The 20,157-nt window shown below is 38.2% G+C and overlaps 1 long non-coding RNA gene across 1 annotated transcript in view; it reads left to right on the top strand.

The window, feature by feature from the left end:
* The window catches only part of LOC108583839, a 55,251-nt gene extending 35,716 nt beyond the window's left edge, over window positions 1-19,535 (top strand). The window contains exon 4 of the long non-coding RNA XR_004180607.1: window positions 19,497-19,535. This is a non-coding gene — a long non-coding RNA (uncharacterized LOC108583839). The remainder of the gene's footprint in view (window positions 1-19,496) is intronic.
* The last annotated feature ends 622 nt before the right edge of the window (window positions 19,536-20,157 follow it).

The raw sequence follows: 20,157 nt of genomic DNA, 5'->3' as shown, positions 1-20,157 counted from the left end.
GCTGGTAACATTCCTTCTGAAATTATTCCAGTCAATAGAAAAAGAGGGAATCCTCCCTAACTCATTTTATGAGGCCAGCATCATCCTGATACCAAAGCCTGGCAGAGACACAATAAAAACAGAGAATTTTAGACCAATATCCCTGATGAACATCGATGTGAAATCCTCAATAAAATACTGGCAAACCGAATCCAGCAGCACATCAAAAAGCTTATCCACCATGATCAAGTCAGCTTCATCCCTGGGATGCAAGGCTGGTTCAACATATGCAAATCAGTAAATGAAATCCATCACATAAACAGAACCAACGATAAAAACCACATGATTTATCTCAATAGATAAAGAAAAGGCCTTTGAAAAAATTCAGGAGCCCTTCATGCTAAAAACTCTCAGTAAACTAGTTACTGATGGGATGTATCTCAAAATAATAAGAGGCATTTATGATAAACCCACAGCCAATATCATACTGAATGGGCAAAAACTGGAAGCATTCCCTTTGCAAACCGGCACAAGACAGGGATGCCCTCTCTCACCACTCCTATTCAACATAGTGTTGGAAGTTCTGGCCAGGGCAATCAGGCAAGAGAAAGAAATAAAGCTATTCAATTAGGAAATGAGGAAGTCAAATTGTCCCTCTTTACAGATGACATGATTGTATATTTAGAAAACCCCATCATCTCAGCCCAAAATCTCCTTAAGCTGATAAGCAACTTCAGCGAAGTCTCAGGATACAAAATAAATGTGCAAAAATCACAAGCATTCCTATACACCAAGAACAGACAAACAGCCAAATCATGAGTGAACTTCCATTCACAATTGCTACAAAGAGAATAAAATACCTAGAAATCCAACTTGCAAGGGATGTGAAGGACCTCTTCAAGGAGAACTACAAACCGCTGCTCAAGGAAATAAAAGAAGACACAAACAAATGGAAGAATATTCCATGCTCATGGATAGCAAGAATCAATATCGCGAAAATGGCCATACTGCCCGAGGTAATTTATAGATTCAATGCCATCCCCATTAAGCTACCAATGACTTTCTTCGTAGAATTGGATAAAGCTACTTTAAAGTTCATATGGAACCAAAAAAAGAGCCTGCATTGCCAAGACAGTCGTAAGCCAAAAGAACAAACCTGGAGGCATCACGCTACCTGACTTCAAACTATACTAAAAGGCTGCAGTAACCAAAACAACGTGGTACTGGTACCAAAATATAGATATAGACCAATGGAACAGAACAGAGACCTCAGAAATAACACCACATATCTGCAACCATCTGATCTTTGACAAACCTGACAAAAACAAGAAATGGGGAAAGGATTCCCTTTTTAATAAATGGTACTGGGAAAACTGGCTAGCCATATGTGGAAAGCCGAAACTGGATCCCTTCCTTACATCTTATACAAAAATTAATTCAAGATGGATTAAAGACTTAAACGTTAGACCTAAAACCATAAAAACCCTAGAGAAAAACCTAGGCAATACCATTCAGGACATAGGCATGGACAAGGACTTCATGACTAAAACACCAAAAGCCAGAATTGACAAATGGGATCTAATTAAACTAAAGAGCTTCTGCACAGCAAAAGAAACTACCATCAGAGTGAACAGGCAACCTACAGAATGGGAAAAAATTTTTACAATCTACCCATCTGACAGAGGGCTAATATCAAGAATCTACAAAGAACTCAAACAAATTTACAAGAAAAAAACAACCTCTTCAAAAAGTGGGCAAAGGACATGAACAGACACTTCTCAAAAGAAGACGTCTATGCAACCAACAGACACATGAAAAGATGTTCATCATCACTGTTCATCAGAGAAATGCAAATCAAAACCGCAATGAGATACCATCTCACGCCAGTTAGAATGGCAATCATTAAATAGTCAGGAAACAACATATGCTGGACAGGATGTGAAGAAATAGGAATGCTTTTACATTGTTGGTGGGAGTGTAAATTAGTTCAACCATTGTGGAAGACAGTGTGGCGATTCCTCAAGGTTCTAAAATAGAATTACCGTTTGGCCCAGCAATCCTATTACTGGGTATATACCCAAAGGATTATAAATCATGCTACTATGAAGACATGCACACATATGTTTATTGCAGCACTATTCACAATAGCAAAGACTTGGAACCAACCCAAATGTCCATCAGTGATAGACTGGATTAAGAAAATATGGCACATATACACCATGGAATACTATGCGGTCATAAAAAAGGATGAGTTCATGTCCTTTGTAGCGAAATGGATGCAGTTGGAAACCATCATTCTGAGCACACTATCACAAGGACAGAAAACCAAACACCGCATGTTCTCACTCATAGGTGGGAATTGAACCATGAGATCACTTGGACACAGGGTGGGGAACATCACACACCAGGGCCTGTTGGGGGGTGGGAGGCTGGGGCAGTGATAGCATTAGCAGAAACACCTAATGTAAATGATGAGTTGATGGGTGCTGCAAACCAACATGGCACATGTATACCTATGTATCAAACCTGCACGTTGTGCACATGTACCCTAGAACTTAAAGTATAATTTAAAAAAATAATAATAACAGGCAGATACTGGGAGTGTCCCAGTCACCCTACCTTGAAGTCACAATTGGTGGACCCAAAGCCGAGCCTCCCCGTGTTCTCCAGAAACATAGTCAATGTGGCTTCCACTTTCTTCATCAAAAGAAATTTAACTTCCATGTCTTATTTCAAAAACCTTTGACACACCCTTTTGGTTATAGTATAGGTACAATCAGGGATTCCATTTTTTCACAGCCACAGTGAGGGGGATGCTATGAGAATCTGGGGCAGATGTGTCCAATGCACCATTAAGCCATGGTTCAGCTTGCAAATTTCAAAGTATAAATATGAAGTAATGTGGGGGGGCTCATTAAGACATAAGTGTAGGAAAGTGAGCAGATTTCCCATTTAAATTTATGATCAAATTGCAAAACATAATCTGCAGGCTGGGGAAAGTAACTAAATGAAGAGAAGTTTGTGGGACTCACTGATGACATTCCAAAGATCAAAAATATTGTGCACAGAAAGATATGAAGGTACATCTAATCTATGTGGAACAGCCTGAGTAGGAGCCCTGTGTATTTGAAGTAACAGGCAAAGGAGTTGCACTGTTCATTCTCCTCCCTAATGCCAATGACATTTTTCCAATTGTTACAGAATAAAGACTCTATCTAGGGAAGCAATGCTCAGAACGAGGAGTAGACTGAGCAATGGAAGGCTAGATCTGGGCTTCTCAGATGAATCGAAGGCTTTAAAATTTCACTGGCCATCAGAGAAATGCAAATCAAAACCACAATGAGATACCATCTCACACCAGTTAGAATGGCAATCATTAAAAAGTCAGGAAACAACAGGTGCTGGAGAGGATGTGGAGAAATAGGAACACTTTTACTCTGTTGGTGGGATTGTAAACTAGTTCAACCATTATGGAAAACAGTATGGCGATTCCTCAAGGATCTAGAACTAGATGTACCATATGACCCAGCCATCCCATTACTGGGTATATACCCAAAGGATTATAAATCATGCTGCTATAAAGACACATGCACACATATGTTTATTGTGGCACTATTCACAATAGCAAAGACTTGGAATCAACCCAAATGTCCATCAGTGACAGACTGGATTAAGAAAATGTGGCACATATACACCATGGAATACTATGCAGCCATAAAAAAGGATGAATTTGTGTCCTTTGTAGGGACATGGATGCAGCTGGAAACCATCATTCTTAGCAAACGATCACAAGAACAGAAAACCAAACACCGCATGTTCTCACTCATAGGTGGGAACTGAACAATGAGATCACTTGGACTCAGGAAGGGGAACATCACACACCGGGGCCTATCATGGGGAGGGGGGAGGGGGGAGGGATTGCATTGGGAGTTATACCTGATGTAAATGACGAGTTGATGGGTGCTGACGAGTTGATGGGTGCAGCACAGCAACATGGCACAAGTATACATATGTAACAAACCTGCACGTTATGCACATGTACCCTATAACTCAAAGTATAATAATAAATAAATAAATAAAAAGAATTTCCTGAAGTTCAACATCACTGCTCAGCCTATCCTACAATTCCCTAACTAATAATTTTTCTACTCTCTGAGACAAATATTTCACTATATTCTCTCTCTTCAAACCTCCAACTTCTCCATGTTGTTTATTCCCAGACAACCTCACTTCTTATTTCACAAATAATATAAAAACAATCAGAAGAGAACTATTTCATCTTCTCACCACCAAATTTACCAACCTAGCTGCATCTGTATTAATACACTCTGCTGTGAATAAACTTTCTCTGCTTGTATAAAAGACAAACCCTTCCAAATATTCTCAGGATTCCTCCTCTTCTTGCCTCCGCAGGGACTTTACTCATGCAATAATTTTCATTTTGTCCTATATTAACACTTTCTTCTTTTCTATTGGATCATTTCTATTAACATATAGATGTGAATTCCATAAAAACCATTAATTCCACATTTTCTCTTAGCCACTGCCTCATTTTTCTGCTGCCTATCATTATAAAACATCTCAAAAAAAGTTGCCTACCCTAATTTTCAACACTCCTTCACCAGTCTTTCACTTTTCAATTTATTTCAGGCTTGCTTCTGTTCCCACCTCTTTGCTGAAAGTGCTTTTGTCAAGGTTATCAACCACCTCCATGTTGCCGAATCTAATAGTAATTGCTCTGTCCTCCTCTGATTTGATCTCTCAGTAGCACTTAATACAGTAGACCTTTCTGTATTTCTTGAAATACTTGCTTCTTTCTCTTTTCTGGTATGCCACCACATTCTCTGGGTTTTTCTCTTATTGCTATTTCTGATTTACCTTAATTCCTCTCACCAACCCAGCTACTCTTTCACTACCTGATCTCTAAATGTTGAAGCATCTAAGGGCTTGTTACTAAGCTCTTTTTTCCTCTGAATCTATACTCTGGCCGTAAGTCCATTAACATGACTTTAAATAGCACCCATATCTTGATAACAAATTTATATTTTTCAGCCCATGCTTGTCTCCTGAGATCTGTATTCACATATCCAATTGTCTATTCACTATTTCCACTTGGATATCTGATAGGCAGCTCCAGTTAAACATGTCAAAACCAAAATTTTGTATCCTTTCTCTCCAACAGCCCCAAACCTGCTCCACCTCTCATGTTCCTTACCCATCCAGTTACTCAAACCAAAATATTTATGGTCATGCTTGATATCTCTCATTCCTTCATGCCCCATGTTCAACCAATCAGCAAGTTTTGTTTGTTCTATTTATAAAATAGACCTTGAAGCCCACTTCTCTCTATCTCCATCGTCACTACTCTAGTTCAAGACATCATTTCTTTCTTAGACTTGTATCAGATTCTGGACTCTTCCTGCTTATAGTCATGGCTCCCTCCAAACCATTCTCTGTACAACATTAGAATTATTGCCATAGAGGCAGTGCTCCTGTATGACTTGACAACAAAACCAAATATCTTACTGTATCCTACAAAGCCCAGCATGACACATCTACCTTATCAACATTTCAGCCATGTTGAATTTCTTTCTTTGAAAACATCAAGTCTATTTTTGGAAGAATTTTTGTACTAGTTCTTCTCTCTGCTTAGAAAGTTATTTCCCTTTTTATATGGTAGGGTTTTTCTCAGCCTTTAGTCTCAATTCAAATATCGGGTCTCTTCAAAGTCTTCCCTAGCTTTTCCATTTAATGTTGCCCACTCCCAAGTCACTGTTACACCACCCTGTTTTATTTTTATTTATAGAATTTATCACAATCTGAAATTATTTTATTTACTTGCTTATTTGTTTATTGTCTGCCTTCTTTCCCTTCTTCAATGTGAATACTATGAGGACAAGACTCAATATTGAGATACCACTGTTTCACCAATGTATAGAATAATTTTAGGCATATAGTAGGCATTCAATAAATTTTGTTGAATGAATCAATGAATGGTATCTACTGAACAGTGATGAGTGCATTTTTATGCTAAAGACCAAAAGGAATAACATTGGTTCCTTCTCCTATCGAGTCTGTAATCTCAATGCTGTGACCCTATAATGGTCTCCTGAAATATCCAAGATAATGCCAAGCACAGATGAGGAGTAATCTGAGCAATAAATAAGGCAAAGTGAGCTCTCAACTAGAACCAGTTTACTATCCAGGATCCTTTAATTTTCCATCCTTCTGGCTAACTGCCTTTTGTTATCTTTGTGCCCTCATAAGAAAAATAAGAACAAGAAATACAATTTGTTACTCAAACTAATCAATTTGGCTTCTATTATCAGCTTTAGTCCAAAGTTGGTAGAAGAAAATGTTCTAAAAGGAAATTGGATTAATTTTTTTTGTTTGAAGATTTAATACATACATATTTCCTTTAGTCTCACTTCTTGATCAGAACTAAAGATAATTAAGCATTGGGTATTTAAGATCTGGTGAATGAATATTCACAGGGGATAAGTGAGTCGAGGAAATAAAAGAATGTCAAAGAGGTAATTAGCCTTCAACCCCCACTCTAGGATTACTCCAACAATTGGAAAGGAATTGTTTCTTTTCCTGTCTTTGCTCCAAATAATAGCCTTATCCAAAAACATAGTGACTCACAGAACACTTTGAGCTCTTGTGGATCAGCTGTGAAGTGAATTTTAACTTTCTCAATGTTCTTTAATGCATGCCAGATAGGCTTGTGAAACGAAAAGAAAAGTTTCACACCCAGGATTGAACAAAAGAGTCATAAATGTATAGCAAGTATATATAAATGGGAGGAGTGGCCAAGATGGCTGACTAGAAGCAGCTAGTGTGTGTGGCTGTCATGGAGAGGAACAGAAGCAGTGATAAATATAACACCTTCAACTGAAACATCCAGGTACTCACATTGGGATTAATCAAGGAAACAACTTGACGCACAGAGAATGAAGAAAAGCAAGACAGGACAACAACCCACCTGGGAGTAACGGGGAGCCAGGGGATCCTCCCCAACTGAGGGAAGTGGTAAGTGAATGAATGACCCTGGGAAACTACACTTCTCCCACAGATCTTTGCAACCGTTAAGTCAGGAGATCTCCTTGTGAACCCACTCAGCCAGAGCCTTCAGTCTTTAGTCTGACAGACAGAGCTACATGGAGTCCTGGCAGAGCAACTGCTCAGGCATGCCTGGAGGCCTTGAAGACAAATACTCAGGCTTTCCAGCAAAAGTAGCTGCAGCTTTGCAAAGTGAAAAGTTACACTCCTGTACTTACTCCTAGGAAAAAGACTGAATCCATGGGGTTGAGCAGCAACAGCCCACAAGCCCCGCTTCCACGGCACTACACAAGACCCACTGGCTTGAAATTCCAGCCAGCTACCAGTGGCGGCATTGCACCTCACTAAGAAGGAGCTCCAGGGTAAAAGGGTGGGCCGCCATCTTTGCTGTTCAGGTACCTTAGCCATTCCAGCCTTCAGGCTTTGGAGAGTCTGAGCTGACTCGGGACAAAAGGAATCCTCCAGCACAGCACAGCTGCTCTACCAAAATGTGGTCAGACTGCTGCTTTAAGCAAGTACCTGGTCCTGATCCACCTCACTGGGCAGGATCTCCCACCTGTGGTCTCCAGCCTTCCCCAGCAGAGCTCTCCAGCTGACAGAGATCTGAATTCTCCCTGGGATGGTACTCCCAGAGAGAGGGATGGGATGCCATCTTTGCTGTTTGGATGACTTAGCCATTCCCGCCTTTGGCCTTCACAGCTCTTTGCTCTTTGAGTGACTTAGCTATTCCAGACTTTGGCCTTCAAAGTGTGTGAGGTGACAGGGGGCTGAAGTGGACCCCTAGCACAGCAAGGCTGCTCTACCAAAATGTAGCCAGACTGCTTTTTTAAGTGGGTCCCTTTCCCATTCCTCCTCACTGGGTGGGACCTCTCAACTGGGGTCTCCAGCCACTTCCTGCAGGTGCTTTTGGTCCAGCAACAGATCCGTGTCTCCCTGGGACAAAGCTCCCACAGGGAAGGACAGGCTGCCATCTTTGCTACTTTGCAGGCTTCACTGGTGACCACCTCCAGGTTCTGGAAAATCCAAGGTGACTAGGGACTGGAACAGGCCCCAAGCGTACCGCAGCAGCACTATGGAAAAGTGGCCAGACTGTTACGTGGGTGCCCATTCCCATATCTCCTCACTGGGCAGGTCCTCCAGGCCTGGGCCTCCAGCCACCGCCCGCCAAAGCTACTGAGCCAGTACCAAATCAGTAACTCTCTGGACAGAGGCCCCAGGGGCAACTGACAGCCGCTTGGCCACTGCCTCTACAGTGGAACTGCCCTTGTCACCCTTGGAATAATGAAGGAGCAAAGACCCTAAGTGCCTCCAACAAGCTGAAGTTGACCCAAGGAGAGGAGGCCAGTCCATCTCCCATAGGCCCCACACACCCTCCATGGCTCATCACTGGAAAGAGAATGCCTGACTTTGGCCCATAGCACAAACCCTCCATCTTGGGCTGACTGCACTGAGTGATTGCTGACCTGCATCGCTATGGATTGAAGCCTCTAGGAATCAAGCGAAGGACCCTTGGCCACAACCCCTACTAGAATTTCTTTCTCTGCTGCCTCTAAGCTGGGAAAAGAACATAAACACTGAGACTGCCCCAGAGCTGCAGTGCCCAGCATTGGAGTGCCAAGTCACAAACTACAGCCAGCTCTCAAGAGGGCTTAGGGAGAGGAACCCACACTTTCAGAGCACTGAGAGGGAACAGAGCTTCAACTCTGAGGAAACATAGGGGAGCCACATAACCAAGCAAAAGCCTACCAAAGACATAAAGACAGAAATACCATTCAAAGACACAAAGGCCAATTGCAACAAAAGCAAAAATTGGCAAATGGGATATAATTAAACTTTGAAGCTTCTGCACAGCGAAATAAACTATCAACAGAGTAAACAGCCTACAGAATGGGAGAAAATATTTGCAAACTATCTATCTGACAAAGGTCTAATGTCCAGCATCTATAGGAAACTTAAATTAAAAGAGATACCATCTCACACCAGTCAGAATAGCTATTATTTAAAAGTCAAAAAATAACAGACGCTGGTGAGGTTGTGGAGAAAAGGGAACCCTTATACACTGTGGTAGGAGTATAAATTAGTTCAACCATTGTGGAAAGTAGTGTGGCGATTCCCCAAAGAGCTAAAAACAGAAGTACCATTCAACCCATCAATGCGATTACCAGGTGTATAGCCAGAGGAATGTAAAGCATTCTACCATAAAGACATACATACACAAATGTTCATTACAGCACTGTTCACAATAGCAAAGACATGAAATCAACCTAAATGCCCATCAATGACAGACTAGATAAAGAAAATGTGGTACATATACACCATGAAATATTATACAGCCATAAAAGAATGAGGTCATTTCTTTTGTGGAACATGGATGGAGCTGGAGGCTATCATCCTTAGCAAACTTAATACAAGAACAGAAAACCAAATGCTGCATGTTCTCTCTTATAAGTGGGAGTTCAATGATAAAAATTTATGAACACAAAGAAGGAAGCAGTAGACACTGGAATCTACTTGGAAGGAAGGGTGGAAGGAGGGAGAGGAGCAGAAAAGATAACTATTGGGTACAGAGTTTAATACCTGGGTGATGTAATAATATGTACAACTAAGTCCCGTGACACGTTTATCTATGTAAGAAACCTTCAGGTGTACCCCTAAACCTAAAATTAAAATTCAAAGAAGAAAGTATATATAAATGGAGTTTAAAAAAACTCATTGAAAGCATAACTTACAATAGATCAGGGTATACAATGGCACACAATACAATCTTAAAAATAGGCCTTAAAAGCCAGCAAAATGAGCCAGAATTTCTGTTAATTAAAATTATTGTTGATTAACAGTCCCCTATACTATGTTTAAATTCTCTATTGCCAGAAGCACAGAAATGTAATGAAATTAAGTATTTTAAATCTCTAAGTAAAACATTTCCCTACTTCTGATCTAAGTCACCCCCACACACATGCATGAGTGCACACACACATGCACAAAGGCACACACGAATATACATTTATGTGAACGTGCTGGAAGCTGCATTAAAATTCAGTCACCTTCCTTGAGCTCTATTTAACACCATTAAATAGTACCCTGAGGTACTGTAGACAAGAAAGAGTGAATGCATCTGCTAAAGGTACACGTTTTACAACTACAGAGTAATTTAAATCCTGAGAGAATCTGACTCATGTTCCTCACAGATTTCTTCATTGGCACTACACCTAATAGAGACCACATGTTTTAAGTTTTTATAGGGATAGCACGGATTTTATGTAACGTTTTTTTTTTTGAGTAGCTAACATACATAATTTTATTTTATTTTTTTTTTTTTTTTTTTCTTTTTTTAAATTTATTTATTATTATTATACTTTAAGTTGTAGGGTACATGTGCATAACATGCAGGTTTGTTACATATGTATACTTGTGCCACTTCAAACTATACTACAAGGCTACAGTAACCAAAACAGCATGGTACTGGTACCAAAACAGAGATATAGACCAATGGAACAGAACAGAGTCCTCAGAAATAATACCACACATCTACAGCCATCTGATCTTTGACAAACCTGAGAAAAACAAGAAATGGGGAAAGGATTCCCTATTTAATAAATGGTGCTGGGAAAATTGGCTAGCCATAAGTAGAAAGCTGAAACTGGATCCTTTCCTTACTCCTTATACGAAAATTAATTCAAGATGGATTAGAGACTTAAATGTTAGACCTAATACCATAAAAATCCTAGAGGAAAACCTAGGTAGTACCATTCAGGACATAGGCATGGGCAAAGACTTCATGTCTAAAACACCAAAAACGTTTTTTCAATAAATGTTAATTATATAATATTATATATAATAAATTGCTAACGGTATTACCTAAATATGTTATGCCTGTGTAAAACTTTTAATGTAAATCAATGGATTTTAAAAAAACTTTTTATACCACACGTCCTCATTTTTAGATCAGAAAATATAATTACTATACATGTATCACCTCTCATTTTAAAGAAATTCCTTTGTGAATTAGTGATGAGTAAGTGAACACAAAATTTAGTGGAATAAGACTGAGGATTATGGTCAAGTTTCTAGTATCTGTCCCTTTATTTTAAATCCGTGTGCTCTCCTTGGGTGATCACATATACTGACAGGGTTTCAGTACCAGCTCTACATTTTTTAACCTATTGGAGCCTTAGGTTCCTTAGTTTTTAAATGGAACTAATAATAACAATGTCTGCCTCATAGTTTTCTGTTACAAATGCTAAATGAGATAATATGTATGCAGTGCTCAGTCCAGTGATTGGCAAGGTATATCTACTCATTGTTTGTCTTAAAGAAAATCTTCAATAAAGGATGTAACTTCTTCAATTATTCATGTCATTTTTATTGAGCACTTTCTATGTGTTAAGAATCTGGACACAGAGATACACAAGACATAGATGTTATAGTTCGGGGGGAAGGGAAGACAGACAAGTCAATAGTCTTTGTCTCTAAAGAATGATGAGAGGAACAAGTGAGAGAACACATGTAAATTACTTTTAAAATGAGTTTTGAAAGTGAGGGATTTCTGCTCATTTATACTTATTCATTTTTAATTTTTAATTTCTGTAGGTACAGAGTAGGTGTATATATTTATGGAGTAAGTGATATATTTTGATATAGGCATACAACGTGTAATAATCACATCAGGGTAAATAGGGTATCCATTACCTCAAGCATTTATCCTTTCTTTGTGTAAGGAACATTCAAGTTATAATCTTTTAATTATTTTAAAATCTACAATAAATTATTGTTGACTGTAGTCACCCGGTTGTGCTATCAAATATTCGATCTTATTCATTATGTCTAACTAAATTGTACACCCATTAATCATGTCCAATCCCCCAACCACTACCTTTTACAGCCTCTGACAACCTTATTCTACACCCTATCTCCATGAGTTCAAGCGTTTTGATTTTTAGCTCTCACGAATGAATGAGAACATGTGAAGTTTGTCTTTCTGTGCCTGGTTTATTTCACTTAACATAATGATATCGAGTTCCACCCATGTTGTTGCAAATGACAGGATCTCATTCTTTTTATGGCTGAGTCTTACTTCACTGTGTATAGGTACCACACTTGCTTTCTCCATTCGTCTGTTGACGGATACTTATGTTACTTCCAAATCTTGGCTATTGTAAACACTGTTACAATAAACATGGGAATGCAGATATCCCTTCCATATACTGCTTTTCTTTCTTTGGGGTATATACCCAGCAGTGGGATTGGATCATATGGTAGCTCTACTTTTAGTTTTTTGAGGAGCCTCCAAACCGTTCTCCGTAGTGATACACTAGTTTACATACCCACCAACAGTGTATGAGGGTTCCCTTTTCTCCACATCCTTGCTAGCAAATTTAATATGTTCTTACTAATTTGAGGGATCTGAAAATCAAAAGAATTGAACTCATGGAGGCAGAGAGCAGAGAAATGGTTACCAGACACTGCTAAGGATAGTGGGGGGAGGGTGGGGAGGTGGGGATGGTTAATGGGTACAAAAATATGGAAAGAATGAATAAGCCTGTAATCCCAGCACTTTGGGAGGCTGAGGCGGGCTGATCACGAGGTCAGAAGATCGAGACCATCCTGGCCAACATGGTGAAACCCCATCTCTACTAAAAATTACAAAAAAATTTTCTGGGCATGGTGGTGCGTGCCTGTAGCTACTCAGAGGCTGAGGCAGGAGAATCGCTCGAAACAGGGAGGTGGAGGTTGCAGTGAACCGAGATCGTGTCACTACGCTCCAGCCTGGTGACAGAGCAAGACTCCATCTCAAAAAAAAAAAAAAAAATCATAAGATCTAGTATTTGATAGGACAACAGGGTGATTATAGTCAGTAATAATTTAATTGTACATTTTTAAATAACTAAAAGAATATTATTGAATTGTTTGTAACACAAAGGATACATGCTTGAGGGGATGGATACCCCATTTTTACATGATGTGATTATTACATATTCCATGCCTGTATCAAAACATTTGATGCCCCATAAATATATATATATATATACCTATTATGTACCCACAAAAATTAAAATAAAAAAAATTTTTAAAGGTTCTCAGAATCATTGACCATCAGAGAAATGCATATCATAACTACAATGTTACAGCATCTCACCTGAGTTAAAATGACTTTTATTCAAAAGACAGGCAAATGCTGGCGAAGACATGGAGAAAAGGGAACCCTCTATGCTGTTAGTGGGAATGTAAATTAGTACAACCACTATGGAGAACAGTTTGGAAGTTCCTCAAAAAACTAAAAATAGAAGTACTATAGGATCCAGCCATCCTGCTAGCTATATACCCAAAAGTAAGGAAATCAAGATATCCAAGAGTTGTCTGCATTCTCAAGTCTATTGCAGCAATATTCACAATAGCCAAGATTTGGAAGCAGTCTAAATGTCCATCAGCAGAATAGAGAAAGAAAATGTAGTACATATGCACAATGGAATACTATTTAGCGATTAAAAAAGAATGACATTCAGTCATGCACAACAACACAGATGGAACCGGAGGACATTATGTTAAGTAAAATAAGCCAGGCACAAAAAGCCAGATTTTACATGTTTTCACTTATTTGTGGGAGCTAAAAATTAAAACACTTGAACTCATGGTAATATAAAGTAGAGTGATGGCTGCCAGAGGCTGAGAAGAATAGTGGCAGGGCAAGGGGTGGGGATTTTTAATGGGTTCAAAAATATAATTAGATAGAACGAATAAGATCTAGTATTTGGTAGCATAACAGAGTGACTACAGCCAACAATCATTTATTGTGCTTTTAAAAATAACTAAAAGGGTGTTAATAACTAAAAGGATGTTTTGTAACACAAAGAAAAGATAAATTATTAAAGTAATGTATACCCCACTTACATTGATGTCATTGTTATGCATTGCATGCCTGTATTAAAATAACTCATATACTCCATACCTATATACACCTACTATGTACCCAGAAAAATTAAAAATTAAGATAAAAAAATTAAAATGAGAGAAATGTCTATTCGTATACTTTGACAAATATTTAATTGGGTTATTTGTCCTTTTACTTTTGAGTTGTAGGAGCTCTTCAATATATTCTCGATGCAAGTCCTTTAGCAGACATATGACTTACTAACATTTTCTCTCACTCTCTTACTCTCTTTTTACTTGCTTGGTGATGTCCTTTGGACACAAAATTTTAAAGTTTGATCATTTCCAGTCTACTTATTTTTTTCTTTTATCAGTTATGCCTTTGGTGTCTTATCTAAGAAACCATTGTTTATCCCAAGGTCACAAAGATTTGCACTTGCTTTCTTCTAAGAGTTGTATAGTTTTAGCTCCTTACATTTAGGTTTTTGATCTGTTTTTAGTTAATTTTATATATCGTGTGAAGTAGATGTCCAGTTTCATTATTTTGTATATGGATATCCAGTTTTCCCAGGATGATTTTCTTGAGAAGACAAATCTTGCTCCCATTGGATTTTATTGGCACCCTTGTAAAAAAATCACTTGACAATAAATGTGAGGGTTTATTTTTGAACTCTCAGTTCTACTCCATTGATCAATATGTCTATTCTTATATCAGCACCTCACTGTCTTTTTTTGAAATCAGCCTACCTCATGCTTTGAAGTGCTTCACTGTCTTGATTACATCCTTTGTAGTGATGTATGCATCCTCCATTTTTGTTCCTCTTTTTCAAAATTGTTTTGGCTGTTCTGGCACTCTAATATTTTCATATGAATTTTAGAGTCACAGTGTACTACAAAAAAATGCAGTTGGGATTTTCATAGGGCTTGCATATTGTATCTGTATGTCAATTTGGGTAGTATTGTCATCTTAACAATATTAAGTCTTTTAATCCATAAACACAGGATGTCTTTTCATTTATTACGGTCTTCTTTACTTTATTTCGACAATTTTATTTGACTTTATTTCTTCCTTAATTTATTTCAATGTTTTGTAGTTTGTAGCTTGTGCTTTTTTGTTAAATTTATTTCTAAGTAGTTAATTCATATTGATACCATTGTAAATGAATCTATTTTTAAATTTCATTTTAGGATTCTTCATTGTTAGTGTATAGAACTAATTTTTTTTTTTTATCTTGATCTTGTATCCTGCTCAATTTCAACCACAGGCTCAGTATAACCTGAGGTTACATTCAACTCCATGGCTGGTGTGGATTTGTAGAAATGTGTTTTGGTGTGCTCTGTTTCTTCCTTTAAGAGCTGAAACCTTAGGATTTCCCCCCAGCCTTGAGGAATGCACACACTTATGAATTAATTCAACCTCCGATTCAATTGTCACATGTTGTCATAGTGATCTTTTGTCAAATGCAGTTCTGAACGTGCTCTAAATGTTTTGAACCCTCATAGACAAAATTATTATTATTATTATTATTATTATTATTATTAAAGACGGAGTCTTGCTCTTGTCGCCCAGGCAATTTTGGCTCACTGCACCCTCCACCTCCTGGGTTCAAGCAATTCTCCTGCCTCAGCCTCCTGAATAGCTAGGATTACAGGCGCCCGCCACCACACCCAGCTAATTTTTGTATTTTCAGTAGAGACGAGGTTTCACCATGCTGGCCAGACTGGTCTTGAACCCCTGACCTCAGGTGATCCACCCACCTCAGCCTCCCAAAGTGCTGGGATTACAGGCATGAGCCACTGCGCCCAGCCTATTTTTATCCAGATTAATTCTTCATTGTTTGTTTCCAGTTCTAATCCAAAATATGTCCTTCTTTTTGAGTCCCACCTCCCCTCAACAACTCTTTGATTATAAATTTTCTCCATCAATAACTCTCTTTTGGGGACTCTTCACACTCTTCACACTCTTCACACATCTTCTAAAAATGTGAACTACACTACTTCCACTTTTTTACCACCCACTCTCTTCCCAGTCTACCACTGTCTGCTTTCTGTCCTCCACCACTCCACTGAAAATATGTGCTCAGTCTTAGTCTAGAGCCCAGAAAAAAAGTCTTGACCAAAAGCAGAGATTTGAGAGTTATTTACTCGCATGGTTTTAACTACCATTTCTATGATGATATCTTCTAAGTGAGTATTTATAGCTAAGGCCTTTTTCCTAAGCTGCAGACCTACTGTATGTCTCCATCCTTATGACACACAAGTCCTCCAAACAGGGTCAAAACTGTTGTGTGTGTGTGTGTGTATATGTGTGTGTGTATATATATGTGTGTGTGTGCGTGTGTGTGTGTATACACGCTTTAAGATCTGGAGTACATGTGCAGAACATGCAGTTTTGTTACATAGGTATACACGTGCCATGGGGGTTTGCTGCACCCGTCAACTCATTAACTACATTAGGTATTTCTCCTAATGCTATCCCTCCCCTACCACCCCCCACCCCCTGATAGGCCCCAGTATGTGATGTTCCCCTCCTTGTGTCCATGTGTTCTCATTGTTCAACTCCCACTTACGAGTGAGAACATGCAGTGTTTGGTTTTCTGTTCTTGTGATAGTTTGCTGAGAATGATGGTTTCCAGCTTCATCCATGTCCCTGCAAAGGACATGAACTCATCCTTTTTTATGGCTGCATAGTATTCCATGGTGTATATGTGCCACATCTTCTTTATCCAGTCTATAATTGATGGACATTTGGGTTGGTTCCAAGTCTTTGTTATTGTGAATATTGTCCTCTTCTTATGCCCAGACATAGTGAGTGGTATTACCAAACTACCCAGTAATCCAAATCAGAGAACTAAGACTGTATTCTGGACACCCCTCTACACAGTCTCTCATACCTGTCAATTCTATATTTTAAATACATTTTTTCACCTCTGTTACTACTGAGTTATTACTACTGGGCCGTGATCACATCTTGCCTTGACTGTAACTGGTGTCTGTGTCTCCAATCTTGTCAACTGTTTCCTCCACTTCCATACATTTTGTACAAGTTAACCAGTGATATTTCTAAAATGCAGATCTGATCACAGCACTCTTCTTTTCAAAATCCTTCATTTCTCCTCTCCAACTGCCTACCACCTGCCACTATCTTCAGAATAAAATTTCTTAGTATGACTTAGAAAAGTCTTTGAAATAACAGATGCTGGCAAGGTTGTAGAGAAAAGGGAACACTTATGTACTGTTGGTGGAAGTGTAAATTAGTTCAACCATTGTGGAAAGAAGTATGGTTATTCCTCAAAGAGCTAAAAGCAGAACTACCATTTGACCTACCAGTCCCATTTCTGGCTATATACCCAGAAGAATATAAATCATCCTACCATAAAGACCCATGCACACAAACATTTACTGCAGCATTGTTCACAATAGCAAAGACATAGAATCAACTTAAATGCCCACCAATGACAGATTGTATAAAGAAAATGTTGCATATATACACCATGGAATACTATGCAGTAATAAAAAGATTGAGATTTGTCTTTTGTGGGAACATGGATGGAGCTGAAGGCCATTATTCTTAGCAAACTAATGCAAGAACAGAAAGCCAAAGACCACATATTCTCACTTATAAGTGGGAGCTAAATGATGATAACCTATGAACACAAAGAAGGGAACAACAAATACTGAATTCTAGTTAAGGGTGGAGGCTGGGAGGACAGAGAGGAGCAGAAAAGATAACGATTGAGTGCTGGACTTAGTACCTGGGTGATGAAATAATCTATACAACAAACCATCATGACACAAGTTCACCTATGTAACAAACCTTCACAGGTACCTCTGAACCTAAAATATAAGCTAAAAAAAAAATGTGTTTGACTGGACCATGACCTCTATGTTCTAGATGTGTTGAAACATGAATATATATAGTGGGCAGTCTTCAAATAAGACACACTTGCACTCACTTTAATGGGTTTTCACAGACTCTTGCCATTGCCTGGATTATCTATCCTTCTTCTTCACTTGGGTAGCTGCTACTTATATTTGAAATGCCTTCCTTAACATTTCCTGGGTTAGGCACATATGAATTCACATAGCATCCTGTGACTTACCCTCTTACAGTGTTGAACACATTGTACTGTCATCATTTTTTCTTCCCATTAGACTATGAGTTTGAGTACTATGATATAATCATATATTTTTTATCTCTAGCAATTTGTACAGTAACAGGAATCAATTAGGTAATCAATATCTGTTGAATGAATGATATGGAATATATAGTACCATTATTCCCTGATATTTGCATATCTTAACCTGCACGTTATGCACATGTACCCTAGAACTTAAAGTATAATTTAAAAAAAAGGACTTAACTCCCATTATAGACACAACCACAACTTTCATTTAACTAAAACTGTTGTAGTATTTCTAGCTTTGATTTTTCCACTTTTAGAGAGCAATAATCAAGAGTAGAGTGAGGTTAAACACTTAAGATTAAAACTTCTGTATGTGATTTTTAAAATACACATAAATGTTTTATTTCTAGTATATTATCTGTAATTCATTTACCAAATGTCATCTATAAGTAGTCAAATAATGTATGATTTTTGAGACCTTATTAGATATTAGGCAGTCTGCTAAATACTAGGGATAAAGAAAAGAATATAACACAGTTTCTGCCCTTAAATAGCTCAAAAACTAATGGGGAATATGGATTTACATATTTTTATAATTCAATGTACTATGCAGTATTGGGGGGAGTGAGTGTATACGAGGTGCTGTGGAAGCAAGTGGACAAAGCAAATGACTGCTTGACTTCATCAGTGAAATATTCTACAAAGAATGTGTTTTTTTATCTAAGCTTCGAAGAACAAGTATGAGTTTTTCAGGTATGTGGGAGTAGGGACCAAAGAAAAGTGAGGGCATAAAGGCAGAAAAAAGAACATGTGTAAAATGTGGAAAGTGTGAAAATGTAGGGAGTGTTTGTGGAACTCCAAGTACCTTGAAATGATTAGAATACAGGATGTTGGGGGGCGAAGAGAAGGCATGGAAAATGAGGTTGGCAAAGAAGGCAGGGGGCAAGCAGGAAAGGCTTTATGAGACATGCCAAAAAATACAATTTTCATCCTATAGGTTACTGAGCACAATTAAAAAGATTTTACTCACGGAAGTAACAAGATTCTATTTATGTTTTGGAAAGGTCATGCTGGATCCACCATGGAGAATGAATGGTGAAACTTGAGACAGGACAAAACTAGAAATTTATAGTCCACCTAAAAGGCTGTGGTAATAGACAAGGTAAAAGATGAAGGGTGATTGAGCTAAGACAGTAGCAGTAGAGATGGAGACAATTGATGGATTTAAGAAATATGAAGAGCTAACAGATGGGATGTGATAATTGATACACCAAGTGAGGAAGAGAGAATACTCAAGGATCAAGTCCATGTTTCTGTCTTGTATAACTTGGGTGGATAATCGTCTCTTTTACTGAGACAGATTAGGTTTTCGGTGGATTAAACTGTTAAGTATTTATAGTAAATATACAGTTGAACCTTGAACAATTCTGGTTTGAACTGTGCCTGTCCACTTTTACACAGATTTTCTTCCACCTCTGCCATCTCTGAGACAGCAAGACCAACCCCTTCTCTTCCTCCTCCTCAGCCTACTCAACATGAAGACAAGGATGAAGATCTTTATGATGATCCATTTCCACTTAATGAGTAGTAAATACATTTTATCTTCCTTATGATTTTCTTGATAACATTTTTTTCTCTAGCTTACTTTACTGTAAGAATACAGTATATAACACATATAACATGGAATATGTGTTAACTGTTTATGTTATCAGCAAGGCTTCTAGTCAACAGTAGGCTATTAGTAGTTAAGTTTTTGAGAAATCAAAAGTTATACACAGATTTTCTATTGCACATGGTGTCAGTGCTCATAACCCCCACATTGTTAAAGGGTCAACTGTAACTACAAAAGAGGATTCTGAATGTTCTCATCACAAAGAAATGATCATTGTTACATCTGTGTAGTGTGGGAACAAGGAAAAAAAAGAAATGATAATTGTTTGAGGTGATGGATAAGCTAAGTACCCTGATTTGATCATATACAGTGTATACATGTATCACAATATCAAAATGTACCCATTAAATATGCACAATTATTATGTGTCAATTTAAAATGAAATAAAACTTTGAGAAAATAAATGTCAGATTGATTTAAATATTATGTGTATAGAAGTATTGTCTTCTA

The sequence above is a fragment of the Papio anubis genome, chromosome X, assembly GCF_008728515.1.
Source record: "Papio anubis isolate 15944 chromosome X, Panubis1.0, whole genome shotgun sequence".
NCBI classification, from domain to species: Eukaryota; Metazoa; Chordata; class Mammalia; order Primates; family Cercopithecidae; genus Papio; species Papio anubis.
Note: the sequence above shows the minus strand (reverse complement) of the source record. Positions and strands in the feature narration are given on the sequence as shown.